Source organism: Xenopus tropicalis, chromosome 4, assembly GCF_000004195.4.
Source record: "Xenopus tropicalis strain Nigerian chromosome 4, UCB_Xtro_10.0, whole genome shotgun sequence".
NCBI classification, from domain to species: domain Eukaryota; kingdom Metazoa; phylum Chordata; class Amphibia; order Anura; family Pipidae; genus Xenopus; species Xenopus tropicalis.
Window position 1 is genome coordinate 32,113,821 of NC_030680.2, and position 19,036 is coordinate 32,132,856.

Consider the following 19,036-nt stretch of genomic DNA (forward strand, 5'->3'; position numbering starts at 1 on the left):
TTGGTTTTTGCTACACTGTGTCACCGTCTGTTTACTGGGATTTCAGGGGTGTCACCATGGTGTGCCACAGGACTATACCATTAGTGTTATCCTAGGTCACACCTGAGGGTAGGCTACAGTGTCATTTACTCTCCCTTAATTCCCATTTGTTGTATATAACTTCCTAACGAATACAAAGAAGTATATCAAGGTAGTGAGAGCTCCAATAAAGATCTACAAGAATGGCTTTATTTATTTGTACAGTAAAAACCTGTAGAAAAAATGAAAACCGTGGAGCACAGTATATGTTGGAAAGAGCAGCAAAACACCTTAATGACTTATTCCTTAAAAATTGGAAGTAGAGAATTCATTACTTCAATCGTATGTGCATAATAATTAATAACTTTTACAAAGAGCAGTAAATACCTGTACAAAGCATCTGACAAGTAGATGCACATTTAGAGTCACATATAGAACAAATGCAGCCTCGAGAGAAAACATTCCGTTGCATAAGGTAACATTGTCACCCTCTACCCCCCTGTCCTTTGCCCTGCTACACAACATTCCCCACATTTTCTACTTCTCCTAATTAATCCCCTCTGACTAGAGTGACACTTTAACTCCAGCGGACTCTGACTCCTTATATAATTCAGAATCCCAATACAGAAGTACCTGTGTTACCCGAGGTAGCAAGCTGAATTTGGAGGGCACAAGTGCTGCCTGGGGACACTGCAGTCTTGGGCACAGGGCTCTCAGGAGACAGATCAAACCCTGAATAATTTGTGACACAGACTTCTTACTGGATTTATGACCAAAATATTTCCTTAACATCACCAAGTGGGTTCCGAGGGTTCTCTAAACTGCTGAGAGGTAATGTTTGGATCTTATATTAGCAATGTTATATTTGGTTCTTATGTTACCAAGGATTATAGCATTTGCTTTTGTTCAGGGCATTCCATTCGGTAGCTACATTGGGCTCATACTGATAAAGTTACAAGAAGCTCAACAAGTTGCACTTCTCTGCAGCAAAAACTCTACATTACTTTTCATTTCTTTCTCCATGCTGTGATTTGCACCTGTATTAGGCACAGAACTACTGTTCTTATTGTATTTACCCATGGTATTATGAACTTTGGCATATTGCAGCCTAAAGGCATAAAGTACTCAGGAATTCCTTGAACAGACAGCAGTTTAGTTATACAGTACCTAGTAGCACTAGATATTGATGTACTTTGCAACACTGGACATCATTTACAATGTGGGTGCACCATATTAGTGTGTTGCAGTTGCTTCCTGCTGCATCAGTTAGAAGATCTGTGCCCAACATTAGTTCAGGTATATTAGTTAGGTAGTGGTTACCTACTCTGAGCTGTTTCACTAGCCAAACTTATTGGGATTTCTGCCCTAGTGCCCAGGGGGTTGACCAGCACCATGCTGAATGTTGAAACAACCCAAAAGCAAACCATGTGGATGTGCTAACTTAAAAACTTACCATGATGGGGGAATATAATGTGATTTAGGTCTCAAAGTTGGCACCAGATCTAGTGACCCCCTAGCAGCCAATCTGATGCTTAGTAGGGATGTACTGAACCCTTCATTTTTGGATTTTGTTGAAAAAAAGTCCTCCATAAAAGATGCAGGTGAATACCAAACCAAGTCTGATCTGTATGTTGGACATAAATTGCACAGAGAAAGTTATATGACTTAAAGAGTACAGATTCAGCCGACCGAACGCTCAGATCCAAATCCTGTAGAAAGTGATGGAATTTTGCCAAATCCTTAGTTTGGTGCACCACTAATGATTAGGAAATGCTACTTTCTGATCATTCAGTCTGGTTAGCATGGGCTTATAGCGGGAATACCAATCTGTAATACTATAAGCTATGGGAGGCTATGGGAGCAGTACAGAAGGGCATTTGTACTGCTTGCGTGTCATTGTAATAACTTGCATCTTTATAAAAGGAGTCAAATTGGGAAGAGAAGGGGTTTGAGATGATCATAGGCTGGTGCCGCTGTACTTTCCCATAAAAGTTACTAAATATTTATATATTAGTGGTAGTAAATGAGCATTTTAGCACTTCTAATTGCATTAGCATTGCTCAAACCATCGGCAGACTGATCAGTAATCCTGTCAATGGGAAGATTCTTCCCTACAAAACACTGATCCTGCAGTCCTGGCACATGAAATGGGGGAAAGCTTCCCTCATAGTTATGTGGTCTCATGATTAATATGTTTTCTCAACCTGCCTTTTTCCCTACTGCATACAAACCAGCCATGCTGTGTGTCAGAAGTGCCTTGCCTATTGCTGGCTCCTACTGGAATCAGCAACTTCAAGCAGGGGAGATCTGTCAGCAACTTACAGCATGAGTGTGCTGTCTGTGTCCCGAACAAAACGGCTGACTTGAAGAAAAATTAAAGAATAATATTAGTGAAACAAATATACTAATCCATTACATCCACTACAGTTTATATAATTAGACTGTTCCCTTTTAAATCTAATTAATATAGCAACAATCTATTGAGTCACAGTATGGACTCATATTGATCTCTTTACAATGTGTCTCCTGTATTTATATTAAAAACAGCAAGCTATTCCTTGATGCCCTCTCCTTACTTGCTCACTAGAGCTAGAGCCAGGCCAAGGGAGCCCATGGCAAGCCCCCCGGTATATCTGCCCCCTCAGGGCCCTGGGAAAAATGTTATTGGTGGGTCCCCACTGCCCCAAGAAACTTGTGTCAGAATAACCCTCGAGCATGTGAACTTTAATATACCTGTAGTAAGGCAGACACTGAAGAAATGGTCTGCGCTTACTGAAGTAGATATGATCTCCAGGTGTTCCACTTTGGTCTTTGGATCAAACAAATGACAAATGGTGAAGCCACAAGAAAAAATTAAAAGCAATTGAATATCCATAAAATAGAGTTCTTCCAGTTGATTAAAATGAGGGGTCTGTCACCTCTGCAGGATGCTTTTGCCAAAGTGTGCTAGTGGGCAACCTATCCTGGTGCAAACTGCAGAGTGCAGCAGTAGCCCAAATACAATTGCTGTTTAAATAAGCACTAAGGGGTGCCTGGGGCATTATTAAATTACCCCCAGGTTGTCAGTATCCCATATAACCATTCATATTGTAAAAACGGAACTTTTTAACATGAGTGTATATCTTATATCTGTAGTTATGATGAGGTACTATACCAAAAGGCAATTTAAATTTAGATATATTTATATTAAACAGTTTAACATACTAATGCACACTAATACAGTGCAGCTCAAACCTGTCCTTAGAATAGAATTCCCTCTTATTAGACTGGAAGTAGAAAGAAAACATTTCTCTTGCAATAATCCCAGGGTCAGGGATCTCTTCAATAGAGCCGGGGAGATGATTAAATGAAAGGCACAAATGTAATGCAACTTTGGGAGAGGATATAATGAAATGTAAGCAATAAAGTGCAAAAGTATGTACTGTATAAGTGGCTCACTAAAAATAAACCACACATACACTCTTAGCTTTATAAATATAGTATAGCCCCTGTACTTTATTTCCTCAATGAAATGTATGACGATATAAGTCATGAAATAAATCTATAACAATACACCAGCCTAACCAAGGGCTTAACTAGATGTCATGGGGCCTCACAGTAAATTTAAACTGACTTTTTCTGCTACAATATATTGAAATTGCTAATTAATTACCCCCTTACATTCCTGGGCTCTCCTGCAACTATTGGGTCTGCTTCATCTGTAGTTAAACCCCTGAACGTAACACTAATAGGCTTGCCAAACATATAAAAAATCATTTCAGGGCCCCAAACCTTCCAGGAGGTTCCAATATTTTAGTTAAGCCTGCTGGGGCTTATTTACTAACAGAGATACTAAATGTATCAGATCAACTTTTAAGATTTTTGCTTTCATTCTCTAACTTGTAGTTGACTGATCACAACTAATTGGTGACTGGTGCTAACTGCAAATGGCAAATGAGAGAACCTGTAGTAGAGAACAAGCTCCACCGTCTATTTTTACACCCTAATAAATGGGACAGAGAGCTAATTTAAGGCCTTTTCTACATAGAGGTTGGTGTGAGGAATGACGCTACAGTATGCAGCGATGTTAATCTCCTCCTGTATGAATCTGGGTGATTGCCCATTCTGCACAGACCATGCCTGGCTCCACCAAGACCACCACCAACGGTTTTAGTACAGATGATTAAAAAAAAAATGTAGAGTTGGCAGCTCTGCACTATGGTTGCAACCAAAGCCAGGTTAACACAGAATGGTGCCCAAGGCAAACTCCTAGGGGCTGATTTACTAACCCACGAATTCGAATCCGAATTGGAAAAATTCCGATTGGAAAACGAACATTTTGCGACTTTTTCATACTTTTTGCGATTTTTTCGGCGCCTTTACGACTTTTCGGAAATTATCGCGACTTTTTCGTTACCAATACGATTTGCGCTCCCGCAATTTAGGGGTCATAGGTGCCCTTTAAGTTTAGTAGAAAAGTGGCAATATTGTACATCCCTCCTACAACTGCTTCATTGAACAGAAAAACTCAAAGTGGGTAACATGAGCAAAAATAGAACCTGCTGTATATTTCCAGCCTATTGGAAAAGTGATAGGACTACTTCCTGGGTGCTGCTATGTGTTCTCATCAAAATTAGGACTCAGGGATGTCAATTTTTGTCTTTCTTACAAGTCATAGCTGTGACAATCCAATGAAATCTATAATTCCTTTACCCAATTCCCCTCACCCAGGAATGCTGATCTTTTAATCAGGATAACCTATCAGGGCTTGTACTTGTAATGCTGTTTGGCTTTAATTTACTCTCCCTATGGAGAACGCCTTGGCTGCTGTAAGCAATATAGCAGGGCAAGAAGATGAATGTCCTGTACAGAGGATAAGCTCACTGTCTGTTGAAAAGAAAACAGAGAAGACAGGCCCTAGTTGTACATGGGAAGTATTTCATGTTTAATTTTGTGTAAAACCATGTGCTAAGTGCTTCGTTGATCTTGAGCAGAAACCCTTTGCTGCACCGATGAACATTACATGGGTGAAACTGTTCTCTGTAGGTGGCTTCTGCCTTAATACTTGGCCACAGTTCAATTTATATCTGCATGACAGGACTGGAACGTAAAGGGGAACTCTACCCAAACACAACTTAAGCTTTTTGAAAAGTTTAAGCAACTTTTCAAAACAGGTATGGGACCTGTTATCCAGAATGCTCGGGACCTGGGGTTTTCCAGATAAGGGGTCTTTCTGTAATTTGGATCTCTAAGTCTGCTAAAAATCATTTAAATATTGAACAAATAATTAAATTGTTTTTGCCTTCAATAAGGATTAATTATTTCTTAGTTGGGATCAAGTACAAGGTACTGTTTTATTATTACAAAGAAAAAGAAAAATTGTAATTATTTGCTTATAATAGAGTCTATGGGAAATGGCCTTTCCTTAATTCAGGGCTTTCTGGATAATGGGTTTCCAGATAAGGGATCCCATACCTGTATACCTCAATTAAAAAAATATGCAGCCTTTTCATGAGTTTTAATGTAATAATATGGTTTGGAACAGTTCCCTAAGCCCCGCCCCCTGTCCCCCTGCTGATCTGGCTGACTACTTTGAGACTTAAATAAAATGTAACAGTAGACGCCTCTCCTCAGCCTGCCTTCAGCCTGCATCCCCCAAATCCTGCAATCCCTGCACCCACAATGTCAATAAGGAAAGGAATATCACAGTTAAATGCATTATGGGTTATGTACTGTCTGTAAGGGTTCTGGCACGCGGGGAGATTAGTCACCCGCGACAAATCTCCTGTGTCTTGGGCGACTAATCTCCCTGGATTGCCATCCCACCGGCGAAAATGTAAATCACTGGTGGGATGGCATATGCGGCGGCATGATTTCACTGAAATCGCACAAGTTTCCTCTCGAGGCAACTCGCTCCTGTGGGATGGCAATCCGGGGAGATTAGTCGCCCGCAAGCAGGGAGTTTTGTCGCGGGCGACTAATCTCCCCGTGTGCCAGAGCCCTAAGCTGTGGAGAAGTTGTTACAGTTTCTAACATCAATGTTTTAGTCCCTCCTCCCCTTCCAGGATTCCAAATGATTCAGAAAGAGAAGAACTGTTTTGCAGCTGGATTCTAGCATATAAAATTGTTTACAATGATAAGTATATTAGGGGTTTTAACATATTTTAGTTTGGAAGCCAAAGTTCCCCTTTCAGCTCAATATTCACTGCTCCAAAGTTACCCTTTTTTAAATGTATGCATGCAGCTGACTGACAGCAAAACTCACAACAAAACCACTAAAACAAAGTAGTGAACACCCCCAAAGTGCCTTCCCCCAGTGACAGAAAACACCTGCCCTCAGCGACCCAATTTTTTTTGCTTTGTGTAGCTTCTGTCAGTTATGATGTAGAGAAGGGAGGCTGCACATTAGGGAACAGAGTTATGAAGCTGAGAAAGGTTTCGCCTTATTGTGCTGATTACTATAAAAGGTAAGGTTGCAGCCGAGGGCAGTTGCTATAATTATTGCAGAGTCAAAAGCTAAATGACTTAAATCAATAGCGGTAACAGAATTCCAGAAACTTTAAAGGTAAACTAATCCCACAATGCACTTCAAGCTGTAATGGCAATTACATTTTTGTATCAAATCTCCTATATTTAAGGGGCTGCCTGGGTCATACTCTGTGTAGTGTGTCATGGAGGAAGAGATTCCATTTTGTCTTACAAATATATCACTTGAGTGTATGGACAGAATAGTGTGAGAAGCAATGGGAAGAATAGCCTCTAGGAAGGACTGACCCGCATTATACCAGTCCTAGCTGGGCTTGAATGTGGCCTTGATGAGATATATAGGGCCCCTAGCATTCATTTAATCGCTATTTCTCCTTTCCAGAAACAACACTCTCTATTTTCTCTTTTCCAATAGCAATACAATCACACCATAATAGTATCTGCATGCATTATTTTGTGGGATAATTTGCCATGGTGCTTGGTTTTTTTTATAGTTAAGCAAGAGACAGATGGTTATCTACAGATGCAACTTTTTTTTGCATAAACTGGATTTTGGATTGCAGAACGTGACACGTTGATGATTTTACCTTTTGCCTCAGTAATGTCCCACCTATGAGCTTCCTGCTGTTAACTACAAATTCCAACATTTCCCTCAATGGCTCCTACAGCAGTCCAGTGTCTAAAGGTCCCCATACACGGTCCGATTGTAGCTGCCGATATGGGTCCCTTGGACCGTTTCGACAGCTTATCGGCCCGTGTAGGGGCAGAAACGAGGGGCCTGCCCAACCGATATCTGGCCTGAAATTGGCCAGATATCGATCGGCCAGGTTAGAAAATTCAGTCGGATCGGGGACCCCATTGGCTCGTTGATGCGGTCCCCAAACCGACTGCCCCATTGACACCACTTGCCGATCTCTCCAAGTGAGCGAATCTCAACATGTATGGGGACCTTAAGTGTACTCATGTACAAACACTGGGTAACTTTGTACCTGGGCAGTAACCCATAGCAATCAACTGATTAGTTTTTTTCAGCAAGTTACAGGTACAGAGCCAGACTGGCATCTGAAGATTCTGGCAAATCCCAGAGACAGACACTATTAAGCTTGTTAATGGGGGGCTGATTGGGCCTCTGTATACTTGAAATGCCTATTTTTAACCTCAGTCCAGACCTGTTCAGGTAGAACAATGAAATTACTCATAGTACTGTGCCTTCCAGTAGTTCTTATGGTACTCGAACTTTTCACTGGTTTCAGCAATGTTTTTGCATCCCTGTAAAAAGCAACTGGTTCTAGATTACTATCCTATAGTACACACTCCCTTTGCTCTGAGCATGATCCCCTCATCTAATTGTCCTTCCTCCCTCTCACAACTACAAGACATCTGCTGTGCTATATTCATCTCCTGGAACTCCCTCCCTCATCTAAAGAATACCTCCTGCTTTCTGCAATGCCTACCATCTGGCCCATAGCTTCACCTGACAAATCTTACTATTCCTTATCTTTTTCTGATCACCTGTCTTTAATCTGACATTCTTCCCCCTTTCTTACAAAACCAACCAATGATCAACATGTTGGGCTGTGAATGCTGTTCTGCAAGTCTGGAGGTCCGGGTTTCATTCTGACCAGGACACAATTTGTAGACAGTTTGAAGGGTGCAGCAAAATGCAAAGTAGACCCTGGTACTGCTGGGGGGTCCAAGAGTGTAGGAAGAACAATGGGTTCCATGCACTTAAATGATTTTCCTGTAGGACCTTAAATATTGTATATACTCTAACTGGATTATGTGTGTTCATTCCATGTCTGAGTGGGTTTTTTTGGTGTGTGCCCCCACCCCATAAGAAACAAACAAACAAAGGCAGACACTAATGCATTCTTCACTGTGGAAAACTCAAAGTAGAAAGGTGGTCCAGGTGTTCCAGACCCTCAGCTCAGAGAAGCGGACAAGCCATATAGACATATATATACATATATGTGTCTAACTGACATTTAATCATAAGCTAGCCTATTATTGTCAGTTACACACAAAAGGAGATGAAGGTTTATATAAAGATTTTGTTTGGTTTTTAACTATTTTTTTTGTTGGCCTGTTGGCTTTCCAGGGTGCCGAATACTCAACCGAACCAAAAGTCGCGTTATTTTAAGGATTCAGATTCAGTTTGATTTGGCTGAATCCAAATTCCGCTAAAAAAGGTAGAATCACCGACAAATCCCGAACCAAATCCTGTATTTTGTGCATCCCGGCTTCATTGTCTATATGTTCCCTCTCCAAAATCATACAGAAGGGTTAAATGGCTCATAATGAAACTGACCTTAGTGTGTGCTTGAATTTGCCTCTAGTAAGGACTTTAGACTGGAAACTCCATCCGGCAGGGACAGAGGTGAATGATGATCTCTGTAAAGAATATTTAAATAAAAGATAATAAATTAATATATTTCAAGCTCTCACCCTTCCACTGCTGCCAGCCTCGTGGCCATATTATACATCAGTACATCCAAAAGCCGTTACTAGGTTCAGTTTGTTCCATATCAGTTTCTTCTAATGCTTCTTAGTGCTTTTAGATGACTATAGTTATATTTATCTAAAATTCACTGTTTAACTTATCCTTAATGTACAGTGTTTTAAATTCTGCACCCGGGTCTATTGGCTGAAACAGTAATTCTTTGGTTGCTTATATAACAATACACATAATAATCCGAGTAACAGCCAAAGTGAACTGTAATTCGCAATACACTGTACAAATACATAACACTGAACTGCAATAATCATAAAGTCTTATCCACCAAATCTATAACCTGATTTTCTGTTAAAAAAAGACAAAATACATGAATATCCTTGCCGTCTGCTGGGATAATGCAGTTTATTCTGAAGCTGAAGGCCAAAACCAAGTACAATAATCACGAATAATCTAAAATCGATCTAGAAGAAATGATGCGAGTTTGGAGAAATCGATTTACAGGGAACAGCAGAGATTGAATTCCTTTGGTTTCTTTGGTGCAAATCTATTTAGTTCTCAAATTGAAAGTGCTTCTTACAAGGAGGTTAGTTAAACGCTGACCTGGGGCTTGCAGGGGGACAGGATTTATTCTGGATTTGGTGATTAGTCACACAAGCCTAATAGCTTTCTGTAAGGAGGTCAATAGGAACCAAGATGTGGTGGCTGTGATAGATTTAAATGTTCTTCAGGTTTCACACTTAGGAAAAGAATATACTGCACAGTATGGCCAATTTAATGCTTTAAATCTGGATGAAATACAGAGCACAGGTGGCTGGGAGGTTCTGTAGCCTAGGGGTTCTGTACTCGGACAAGTTTGTTGTAATTAACTCATTACTGTTGGCATACTAAGGGGCACATTTACTAACCCACGAACGGGCCGAATGCGTCCGATTGCGTTTTTTTCGTAATGATCGGTATTTTGCGATTTTTTCGGAAATTATCGCGACTTTTTCGTTACCAATACGATTTTTGCGAAAAAACACGAGTTTTTCGTAGCCATTCCGAAAGTTGCGCAAAATCTGTCGATTTTTTCGTAGTGTTAAAATTTGCGCGAAAAGTCGCGATTTTTTAATAGAGTTAAAACTTGCGCGAAACGTTGCGCCTTTTAAGTTTTAGCGCTACGAAAAAGGCGCGACTTTTCGCGCAAGTTTTAACGCTACGAAAAAATCGCCAGATTTTGCGCAACTTTCGGAATGGCTACGAAAAACTCTCGTTTTTTCGCGCAAGTCGTAATGGCTACGAAAAACTCGCGTTTTTTCGCGCAAATCGTATTGGTAACGAAAAAGTCACGATAATTTCCGAAAAGTCGTAAATATTAACTAACTAAAAAGCAAAAGAAATACTAGACGATCATATACAATAGTATAATTGTATTTTGTCTACTTTTTTTCCATGGCAGGGGGAAGCGATTTCCCTTTTGCATCTGTCGTGCTGTGAGCCTTGGCGCATAGTAACGCAGTACAGGTATGGGATCCCTTATCCGGAAACCCGTTATCCAGAAAGCTCCGAATTACGGAAAGCCCGTCTCCCATAGACTCCATTATAAGCAAATAATTCAGAATCTTAAAACTGATTTCCTTTTTCTCTGTAATAATAAAACAGTACCTTGTACTTGATCCCAACTAAGATATAAATAATCCTTATTGGATGCAAAACAATCTTATTGGGTTTAATTAATGTTTTACTGATTTTTTAGTAGACTTAAGGTATGGAGATCCAAATTACGGAAAAAACCCTTATCCAGAATACCCTTGGTCCCGAGCATTCTGGATAATGGGTCCTATACCTGTATCTAGATTGCTTTAATGTTACATAAATGATATATAATATTATTTGTTTGTATTCAAATCACAAATGTGGAAGTAAAAAAACATAGTTGTGTATTTCTTCCCCCAAATCAAACAAATATGGATATTATTTCTTATTTTTGTTTCTTTAAAAAAAAATATTGGGATTTTTACTTAAGATGAAATACTGGAACACAAGCTGGCTCCAATTCCCAAAGAAATCCTTTAGTAGGGCACAGTAAAGCTGCTCATTATTCAAGACACAAAGCCAGAACCTGCATTTGTACTGGGAAACCTGCTTATGTCTGATCAAGTAATGGCCAACATGTTTTCTGACTACACGGGGATGGAAAAAAACTACATGGAAAAAAACAAACCTAATTTTTGCCTTCCTCTCCCTCACGTCAGACAAATGAATATAGAAACTATCTGAAACTGGAACTGAATCTAAAATCTCAAGTCATTTTATTAACCCTCCCTCGAGGAACCTACATATTATAGTTTATATTTACTGTACAGGTATGGGATCCCTTATCCGGAAACTCCTGTAAAGTTTTAAATTACAAGACGGCCATCTTCCATAGACTCCATGGTAAGCAAATAATTCTAATTTTTAAAAATCATTCACTTTTTCTCTGTAATAATAAAAACAGTACCCATCCTATCCTATTGGCTTTTTTTTCTTATTAATTCATAGTAGACTAAAGGTATAAAATTTGGAAAAGATCCTGTGAAACCCCAGGTCCCGAGCATTCTAGATAACAGGTCCCATACCTGTACTACTACTGGATGGAAGCAGTAGTGTAACTATAGGAAGCAGACCCTATGGTTGTGGTGGGCAGGAGGCCTGGACCACAGGTTCTGCTTCCTCTATAGCCGCTCTTGTCACATAAATGTTGTGCCTCCCCTGCAAACTATCAGCATATGAGATGTGAGAGCAGGCAGTGGGGCCGCAGCTAGGTACTTGTGCGTGCCAGGCCCCTCTAAAGATTATTTTTGGCACGTCTTCGTTATGCCTCTGGATGGGAGGAAGGTTTATAAACCTTATCCCTTTTGATCACATATCAATCATGGGTTGCAAAAGTGTGTTAATATACTGTAAGTGGTGTATGTCACTGCAATAAGTACTCTCAGTTGTTATTTGTATTGCTAGGGTGCAATGTTCTTCAGAACCCTAAGGATGAAGACACACTGAGTTACTTGTAGCAGCTACTTTTTCACAGCTTCTAAACTCCAAAAATACCAATACTCTGCCATAGAAAATACTGAGAATTGCCTCTGCTAAAACACACTTAGAGACAGTTATCAGTAAATGATCAGCATTGTCTATTTCTCTAGCCACAATAAGTAGCTGCTACTAGTAGCTCTGTGTGTCCAATGTTGAAATATTTGGTATTTAGTGTTCTGCTTAATGAAGCATGAACATTGGTGGTTTACCTACATCTAACACCTAATTACTTTGTATTAGGTGAACCATGTCTTCCCTTAAAAATACAAGAAGTAAAACCTGACCAGGTACCACTCGAATGACCTTATTTCTCTGACACACAAATTCATTCAGCAGGTCTTTCCCCGTGATGCAAACAATAAATTATATCTTAATGAAGTTTTTCTAGTTAGGGCTATGTTAGACCCTACGGTAGGGTACTCTATTTAAAAGTGTACCAGTCAGAAAGAAAACCTAGAAACAGAGTATGCCCACAGGAATAGGAATACACACAAGCAAACCCATTTGTTAACCAATATAAGTAACATACACGGCATGTAATTCCCCTTCACCTTTACTTTGCTAAAGACATGGGAATAAATGCCAAAATAGTTTGTTTATGCCTGTGCAAGGAACCTTAAGGATTGCTGTAAAGATAAGTTGCCATATGGTAGACCTTACTGTCCTTAGGCAGGATTCCTGGGAAAAGTATGATTATAATAGCAGTAGCGTAACTAAAGGTGGTCATACACTGTACGATCTTCTCCCAAAGATCCCACCTATGGGTGGGCGATATCGGACTAATTCGGTCATTTGGCCCTGGGGTGGATATAGGTGCTGTTGGTTCGGGGACCGCATCAACGAGCCAATATGGTCCCCGATCAGACCGAAAAATCAAACCCGATCGAGACCTGGGCAATTTCAGGCCAGATGTCGGGCAGGCCCATTGTTGGTGCCTTTACGCGGGCAGATAAATCGGTCTAAAGGACTGATATCGGCAGCTAGAATCGGCCCATGTTTGGGCCCAAGTGCAGGATTAGCAATGGGGGGGATTGGACTGGCCACCCTCCAGAAGCATGCAGTTGTATGAATACCTTTCCCTTCCGTACTCTGTACTCAAGCTAGGCACCGCTGTATCTGTAATGGGCCCCATACACACCCCTTGCACTCCTGGTATTTAAGCCACTGTTCTGAAGGCAACTTTCAGCAAAATTCAGTGAAGCAGCTTAGGTGGTTAAAGGGGTGGTTTGCATTTAAATTAACTTTTAGTGTGTTATGGAATGGCCAATTCTAAGCAACTTTGAAATTGTTCTTCATCATTTATTTATTTATTTTTATTATTTACTTTCCTCTTCTGACTCTTTCCAACTTACAAATAGGTGTCACTGACTCTGGCAGCCATAAAACTATTGCTCGGGGAAACTGCCATTTTATTTTTATTGTTACATTTTATTACTTATTATTTTATTCAGGTCCCCTCCAGTCTCTTATTCAAACCACTCTTTTGTTGCTAAGTTGATTTGAACCCTAGCAACCAGATAACTGCTGAAATTCCAAACCTACAATATCACTCTCTACATCAAACTAAAAGCTAACTCAGAGGTGAACAACCCCTTTAAAGCAGATGAAATGGTAGCAGTGTATTAGGTTGGTTAGTTACCAACTTCAGTATGAGTGAAGTGAGATTCAGTTAAAACTAAGTGCAATTATTACTGAACTGTTGCTAATGATGATGGTTTCTGCACATCATTAACTCTGGCAGCCAACAATTTGGTGTTCAGTGCACCTTAGAGTTTAGGCCAAAAGCCTCTACTCAGTGCAGGGTCGGACAGGGGCCGCCGGGACACCCCCTGCCCGACTGTTCCTCCCCTGACGCGTTAAATTTATGCGTGCTCGGGAAGGACGTCGGGGTTAAGGGGGCCCCTGGGGGGGGGTTTAGGGGACGTGGCCAGTGGGGGCACCTGCAGGTCCCCAGGGGCGGGAGCCCCGGTTGGCCCTGAACCCCAGTCCGATACTGTTTGGGGTCAGAGACCAAGCTGTACTCACTACTGAATCAGTCAGAAAGGGTCTGTTCACTAGAGCTAGAAAACAAATATAACATTTGTAACATTTTAATTTAACTTTTTTTGTATGATGTTGTTTTTGATGATATTCTGACACACAACTGGTTTCCCTTTTCTATTTGTTGAGACTTTTGACTTATTATTCTGACTTATTATTCACCTCCCCCCCCTCCCAGCAGCCGATCAGTAGAACAATGGGAAGGGAGCAAGATAGCAGCTCCCAGTAGGTATCAGCATGAATAGCACTCAATAGTAAGAAATCCACGTCCGGCTTGGGACTCCTCCAGTTACATGGGTGCAGGAGAAACAATAGGTTACCTGAAAGCAGTTCTGATGTGTAGCGCTGGCTCCTTCTGAAAGCTCAGACTCAGGCACAATGCACTGACATGGCGCCTACACACCAATATTACAACTAAGAAACACATTTGTTGGTTCAAGAATAAAATTTTAAATGGCAGAGTGAATTATTTGCTATGTAAACTGTGTAATTTAGAAATATAAATGACATCATAAAAATCATGACAGAATCCCTTTAACAACCTACTGGGTTGGCACCTGAGAAGAAATCAGATTCAGTCTGAGGGTAGATTTGAATTTTATGTTATTTAATCTTTTTATTCAGGCCCTGTCCTATTCATTTTCCAATCTATGAATTAAACTATTGTCTATTGTCAGTTTGCAATTCATTAATGACATGGAATGGTTGAGTTTCTTACATTAAAGAAACAGTAAAGTTGTGTGTTTGCTACAGAAACAGTTTTTTACAAATAAGCTGCTGTGTAGCCACGGGGGCAGCCATTCAAGCTGGGAAAAAGGAGACAAGGCACAGGGTACATAGCAGATAACAGATACGCTCTTTGTAATACAATTAGAATCTACACAGAGAATCTGTTATATGCTATGTAACCTGTGTCTTTTCTCCTTTTGTCAATTTTATTAGCTTCCCCCATGGCTACACAGCAGCTTGGTTTATATACAGTAGGGTTTCTAAAACTTTTACAAGTGAAGGGCAATACTATATAATATATTACTTACTTTGATACAGGTTTATTTTTTGGTGTTACTGTTCCTTTAAATACAGGCCCTCCCCCCCCCACCCAAGCGCACCTTATACTTACTTTTGCCACAATAAGGGGAGGGAGGACAGCGGGGATTGGGTCTGGGTCAGCAGGGCCCACCGTGTTTCGACCCTGGGCATGTTTATAGTATCTCATGGGCAGTATTAGTATTTAGGGTTTATATTTCCCTGTATTTCTCCAAATCGTTCAGCAATGCGTTCTGCTGCACAGAGCCTTATTATATCTGCTTATTTGAATGAAGAGTATTATACACTTAGCAGCAGAAATGAAAAACCTTTCCACAGACTCGCACAGTGCACCCTGGTCATTTCACTGTTATAAAAACGGCAATAACCTTCCAAAAGAATAAACCTCCTGGGTGCTGCTTCTACCCCCCAAGATAAGTCAGGCAAAACAATAACTGTTTTTATAGTCCATAACTGGGCAGTGGTATGACCCTCTAAGGTAATCTTTCTGCGTATCCAATATATTTTATGCTTCTCTGTCTCGTTCCGTTGCTAACACCTCTAACTCCACTGTGTATTTATAGCAGAATTTTCCTCTAATCCTGGTTGTTATTTTAGCATTTATAATGGGTTTCATCCAGCCATGTTCAGTGTCTACATTTAGCTTTATCAAATGGTCTTATATTTTGACATTGTTAGAAATACAGTTGGGTATAGCTATTCCTAGGCACCGATGCAGGCTAGTATTTACATTTTATAGCATATGGTGTCAGATGGCTGTTCTAAATATTCATTATATTTGCATTAACATTCTCTTAGCAACCCCCAGGCTCATTGATGCTTTCTTTGTCAATAGGAAACCACACACCAACCCTTTATGACATATTAAAAAATGAAGGGGAACTATCATAAAACTTGCATTTGCATTTGTGCCTGAAACATTTAGAATATTTTATTGTTAATGTTACACTGTCGCCTATTTTATCTCCCATTTTACCTCCTAAAACTGTCATTAAATGAGAGCTGCAGAGACAACCTCTCAGGTCAGAAGCCAGAGTGAAATGAAAAGTGGGAGTGTCTCTTCAGTCTACCCAGGAAGTGGTCACAGCACTGATTGACAGGCTCAACTCAACAGTAGCAGGGAAACCCTCTCCAAGTTTCCTCTCTCTTTGTCTCTCTGTTCCCTGGCTGTATAAGTTTGCTTGTAAAATGTAACAGTAACATTTTCCTTTGTTTATAGTGCAATGGTATGTTCCAGAGCACATATGCATCATTCACAAACGAACATGCCCAAGTGGACATAACAATCTATAGTCCATAAAACATTGTCACACACTATGCAACTGCCTGTATCTATTATTAAATTATAAAAGATATACAAACAGTGCGCATTATTATTTAATGCTGTCCAATTCTAGAATACCAGGGGCCTGATTCACTAAAGGGCAATAAAACGTGCGCTATTTTTATTGTGCGCTAAAATTTTTACCGCGGCTTAATTTTGCCGATTTTTCGCACGATTCACTATAAGCATACTCGCGCTTTTTTACGCGCGATATTGCATGCGTTATTTAACTCACGAATACCAGCGGTATTTGCTGGTACATGTGCTAAATTACGCCCGCGAATAGTCACCGCATATGAATGGTAGCTTAGAAATAGTGTATAAAAATTGTTGCCGCATATAAATGGTGTATATAAATATTAGCCACATATAAATAGTAGATGCTTTTAAATAGTAGCCACTAGTGATGAGCAAATGTGTTCTGGTTTCTTTAGTGAAAAATTAGCAAATCTTTCGAAAGATCCACGAAACGGCAAAAATGTTGTGCGGGCAAAAAAATTGTTGCTGTGACTATTATTTTTTGACGCTTGTATAAATTTTTGGATGTGCGGTGAATTTTTGCGTGGTGAATTTTTTCATGCGTTTTGCCATTGGCGGATTGTTTTGCGAAACGCATGAAAAAATCCGCCGCAAAAAAATTCAACGCACGTCCAAAAATTCGCTGCGAATCCATGCCTGGCGAAACATTTCATCACTTGTAGCCAAATATAAATAGTCGCGCAAATGAACGCACGCCATGTTAGCCATACACGCCAATACTTGCGGAAAATTACTGTATTAAAAATGAACATTTCGCTGCAAACTGGCGGCTGCGTCACTCTAGGGGAAACACAGACTTGAATAAATAACACTGTAAGTCCATATTTTATTGCAAAAAATCATTTACTGTACTTTTATATAATTTTTCGCCTGCCTGTAGTAGGTGTTAATATTCGCATAGCCGAATGCGATATTTAGCGCACAAAAGTTATAGTGAATCATGCGATCGTATTCTTTTCAGCGCGGAAATTAACGCATACGGTAAAACTAGTGCGAGAAATAACCCATGCGAAAATGGCGATCTTTCACACGCGATAATACTATGGTGAAGCACGCGCAAATTATTTTGCGTTTTTTAACGCAAAAAAGCGTGCGATAATTTTTATCGCACTTTAGTGAATCAGGCCCCAGCTGTCTTTGTTTTCTTTGCAACCCCTTTCACTGGATCAGGGGAATCAGCAGAGCAGGCTAATACAGTCTGTGGAGGGAATGCAGGGTGGGATATTACAAACAGCACCACCCACCCTATGCATATTCACCCCACTCTAAAGGTCCCCATACACCTTCAGATCGGATTACTTGGCGATATTGCCAAGCGAGCGGATCTTCTCCCGATATCCCGATATCGGGAGAATCCAGGCTAATTAGATCGTTTGACCCTTGGGCCAAACGATCGAATTATTACGGCTTGTATAGGCAAAGTCGGTCTGGGGGCCGCATCAACGAGCCGATATGGTCCCTGATCTGACTAGATTTTTTAACCTGCCCGATCAAGATCTGCCCGATTTCAGGCCAGATATCAGTTGGGCAGGCCCGTCGGTAGTGCCCATACACGGGCCGATTAGCTGCCGAATCAGTCTAAGGGACCGGTATCGGCAGCTAGAATTGGCCCCTGTATGGGGACCTTAAGTGGTTTCTGCTCTGTTACTGAAGCAGATGGGGCTGGTGGCTCCCTAGCCACATACTGAATAGTCCTAAACTGAATTACTTGCCAAAGTTATGGACATATCTGAACCCAAAGGTATTAAAATAAAAGCACTTCCTTCTATTTTACATTATTTTACATGGTTTTGTGCATTGTAAAAATTTATGGTATATGTCCCCTTTAAATAGTGTTGGTGAGCCACACAAGCGTGAAAGAAGTTCTCTGGGGATGCCAAATAAGGGCTGTGATTGGCTATTTGGAAGCCCCATGTGGACTGCTGGCCTGCAGGAGGCTCTGCTTGGAGTAAAACTGTGTCTCTGTGACTCCAAAGCCAGAAATGTAAAAATGGGCATCAACTTTGAGGCCCCTGAGAGCAACATCAAAGGGGAGTGGTGCGCGCCATGTTGCTCACGAGCCACTGGTTGGGGATCACTGCTTTTATGGCATCAGTTAAAGGGGTAGTCCACCTTTAAGTTAACTTTTAGTATGTTATGGAATGGCTAATCTCTTAGCTTCTTTTCAACTGGCCTTAATTTTTTTTTATATTATAGATTTTGAGTTATTTGCCTTATTCTCATTCTTTAAAACAAAAAAAAAAAAAACAGACAAAAAAACTATACTGATTGTTACTTTTATTACTTATCTTTTAAATTCAGGCCCTGACCTATTCATATTTCGGTCTCTCATTCAAACCACTGCCTGGTTGCTAGGGTATTTAGACCCTAGCATCCAGATAGGTATAGAAAAAATGCAATAATAAGAGTAAGAATTAAAACCACATATAACAAATAAAGACCGGTTGCAAATTTTCTCTCTCTTTATATCATACTTGATGTCAACTTGAAGGTGAACAGCCCCTTTACTTATATTTAAACTAATGGAATGTATATATGTATGTATGTATGTATATAAAGCTATGACCAGCTCTACTACATACCAGCTTCTCTGT

At 40.3% G+C, this 19,036-nt stretch overlaps 1 protein-coding gene across 1 annotated transcript in view; it reads left to right on the forward strand.

Moving 5' to 3' along the window:
* Positions 1 to 628: 628 nt before the first annotated feature.
* The window catches only part of slc22a8 (solute carrier family 22 (organic anion transporter), member 8), a 40,727-nt gene continuing 22,319 nt past the window's right edge, over positions 629 to 19,036 (forward strand). The window contains exon 1 of the mRNA XM_002937508.5: positions 629 to 849. The gene's annotated coding sequence lies outside the window, so the exon portion shown is untranslated. The remainder of the gene's footprint in view (positions 850 to 19,036) is intronic.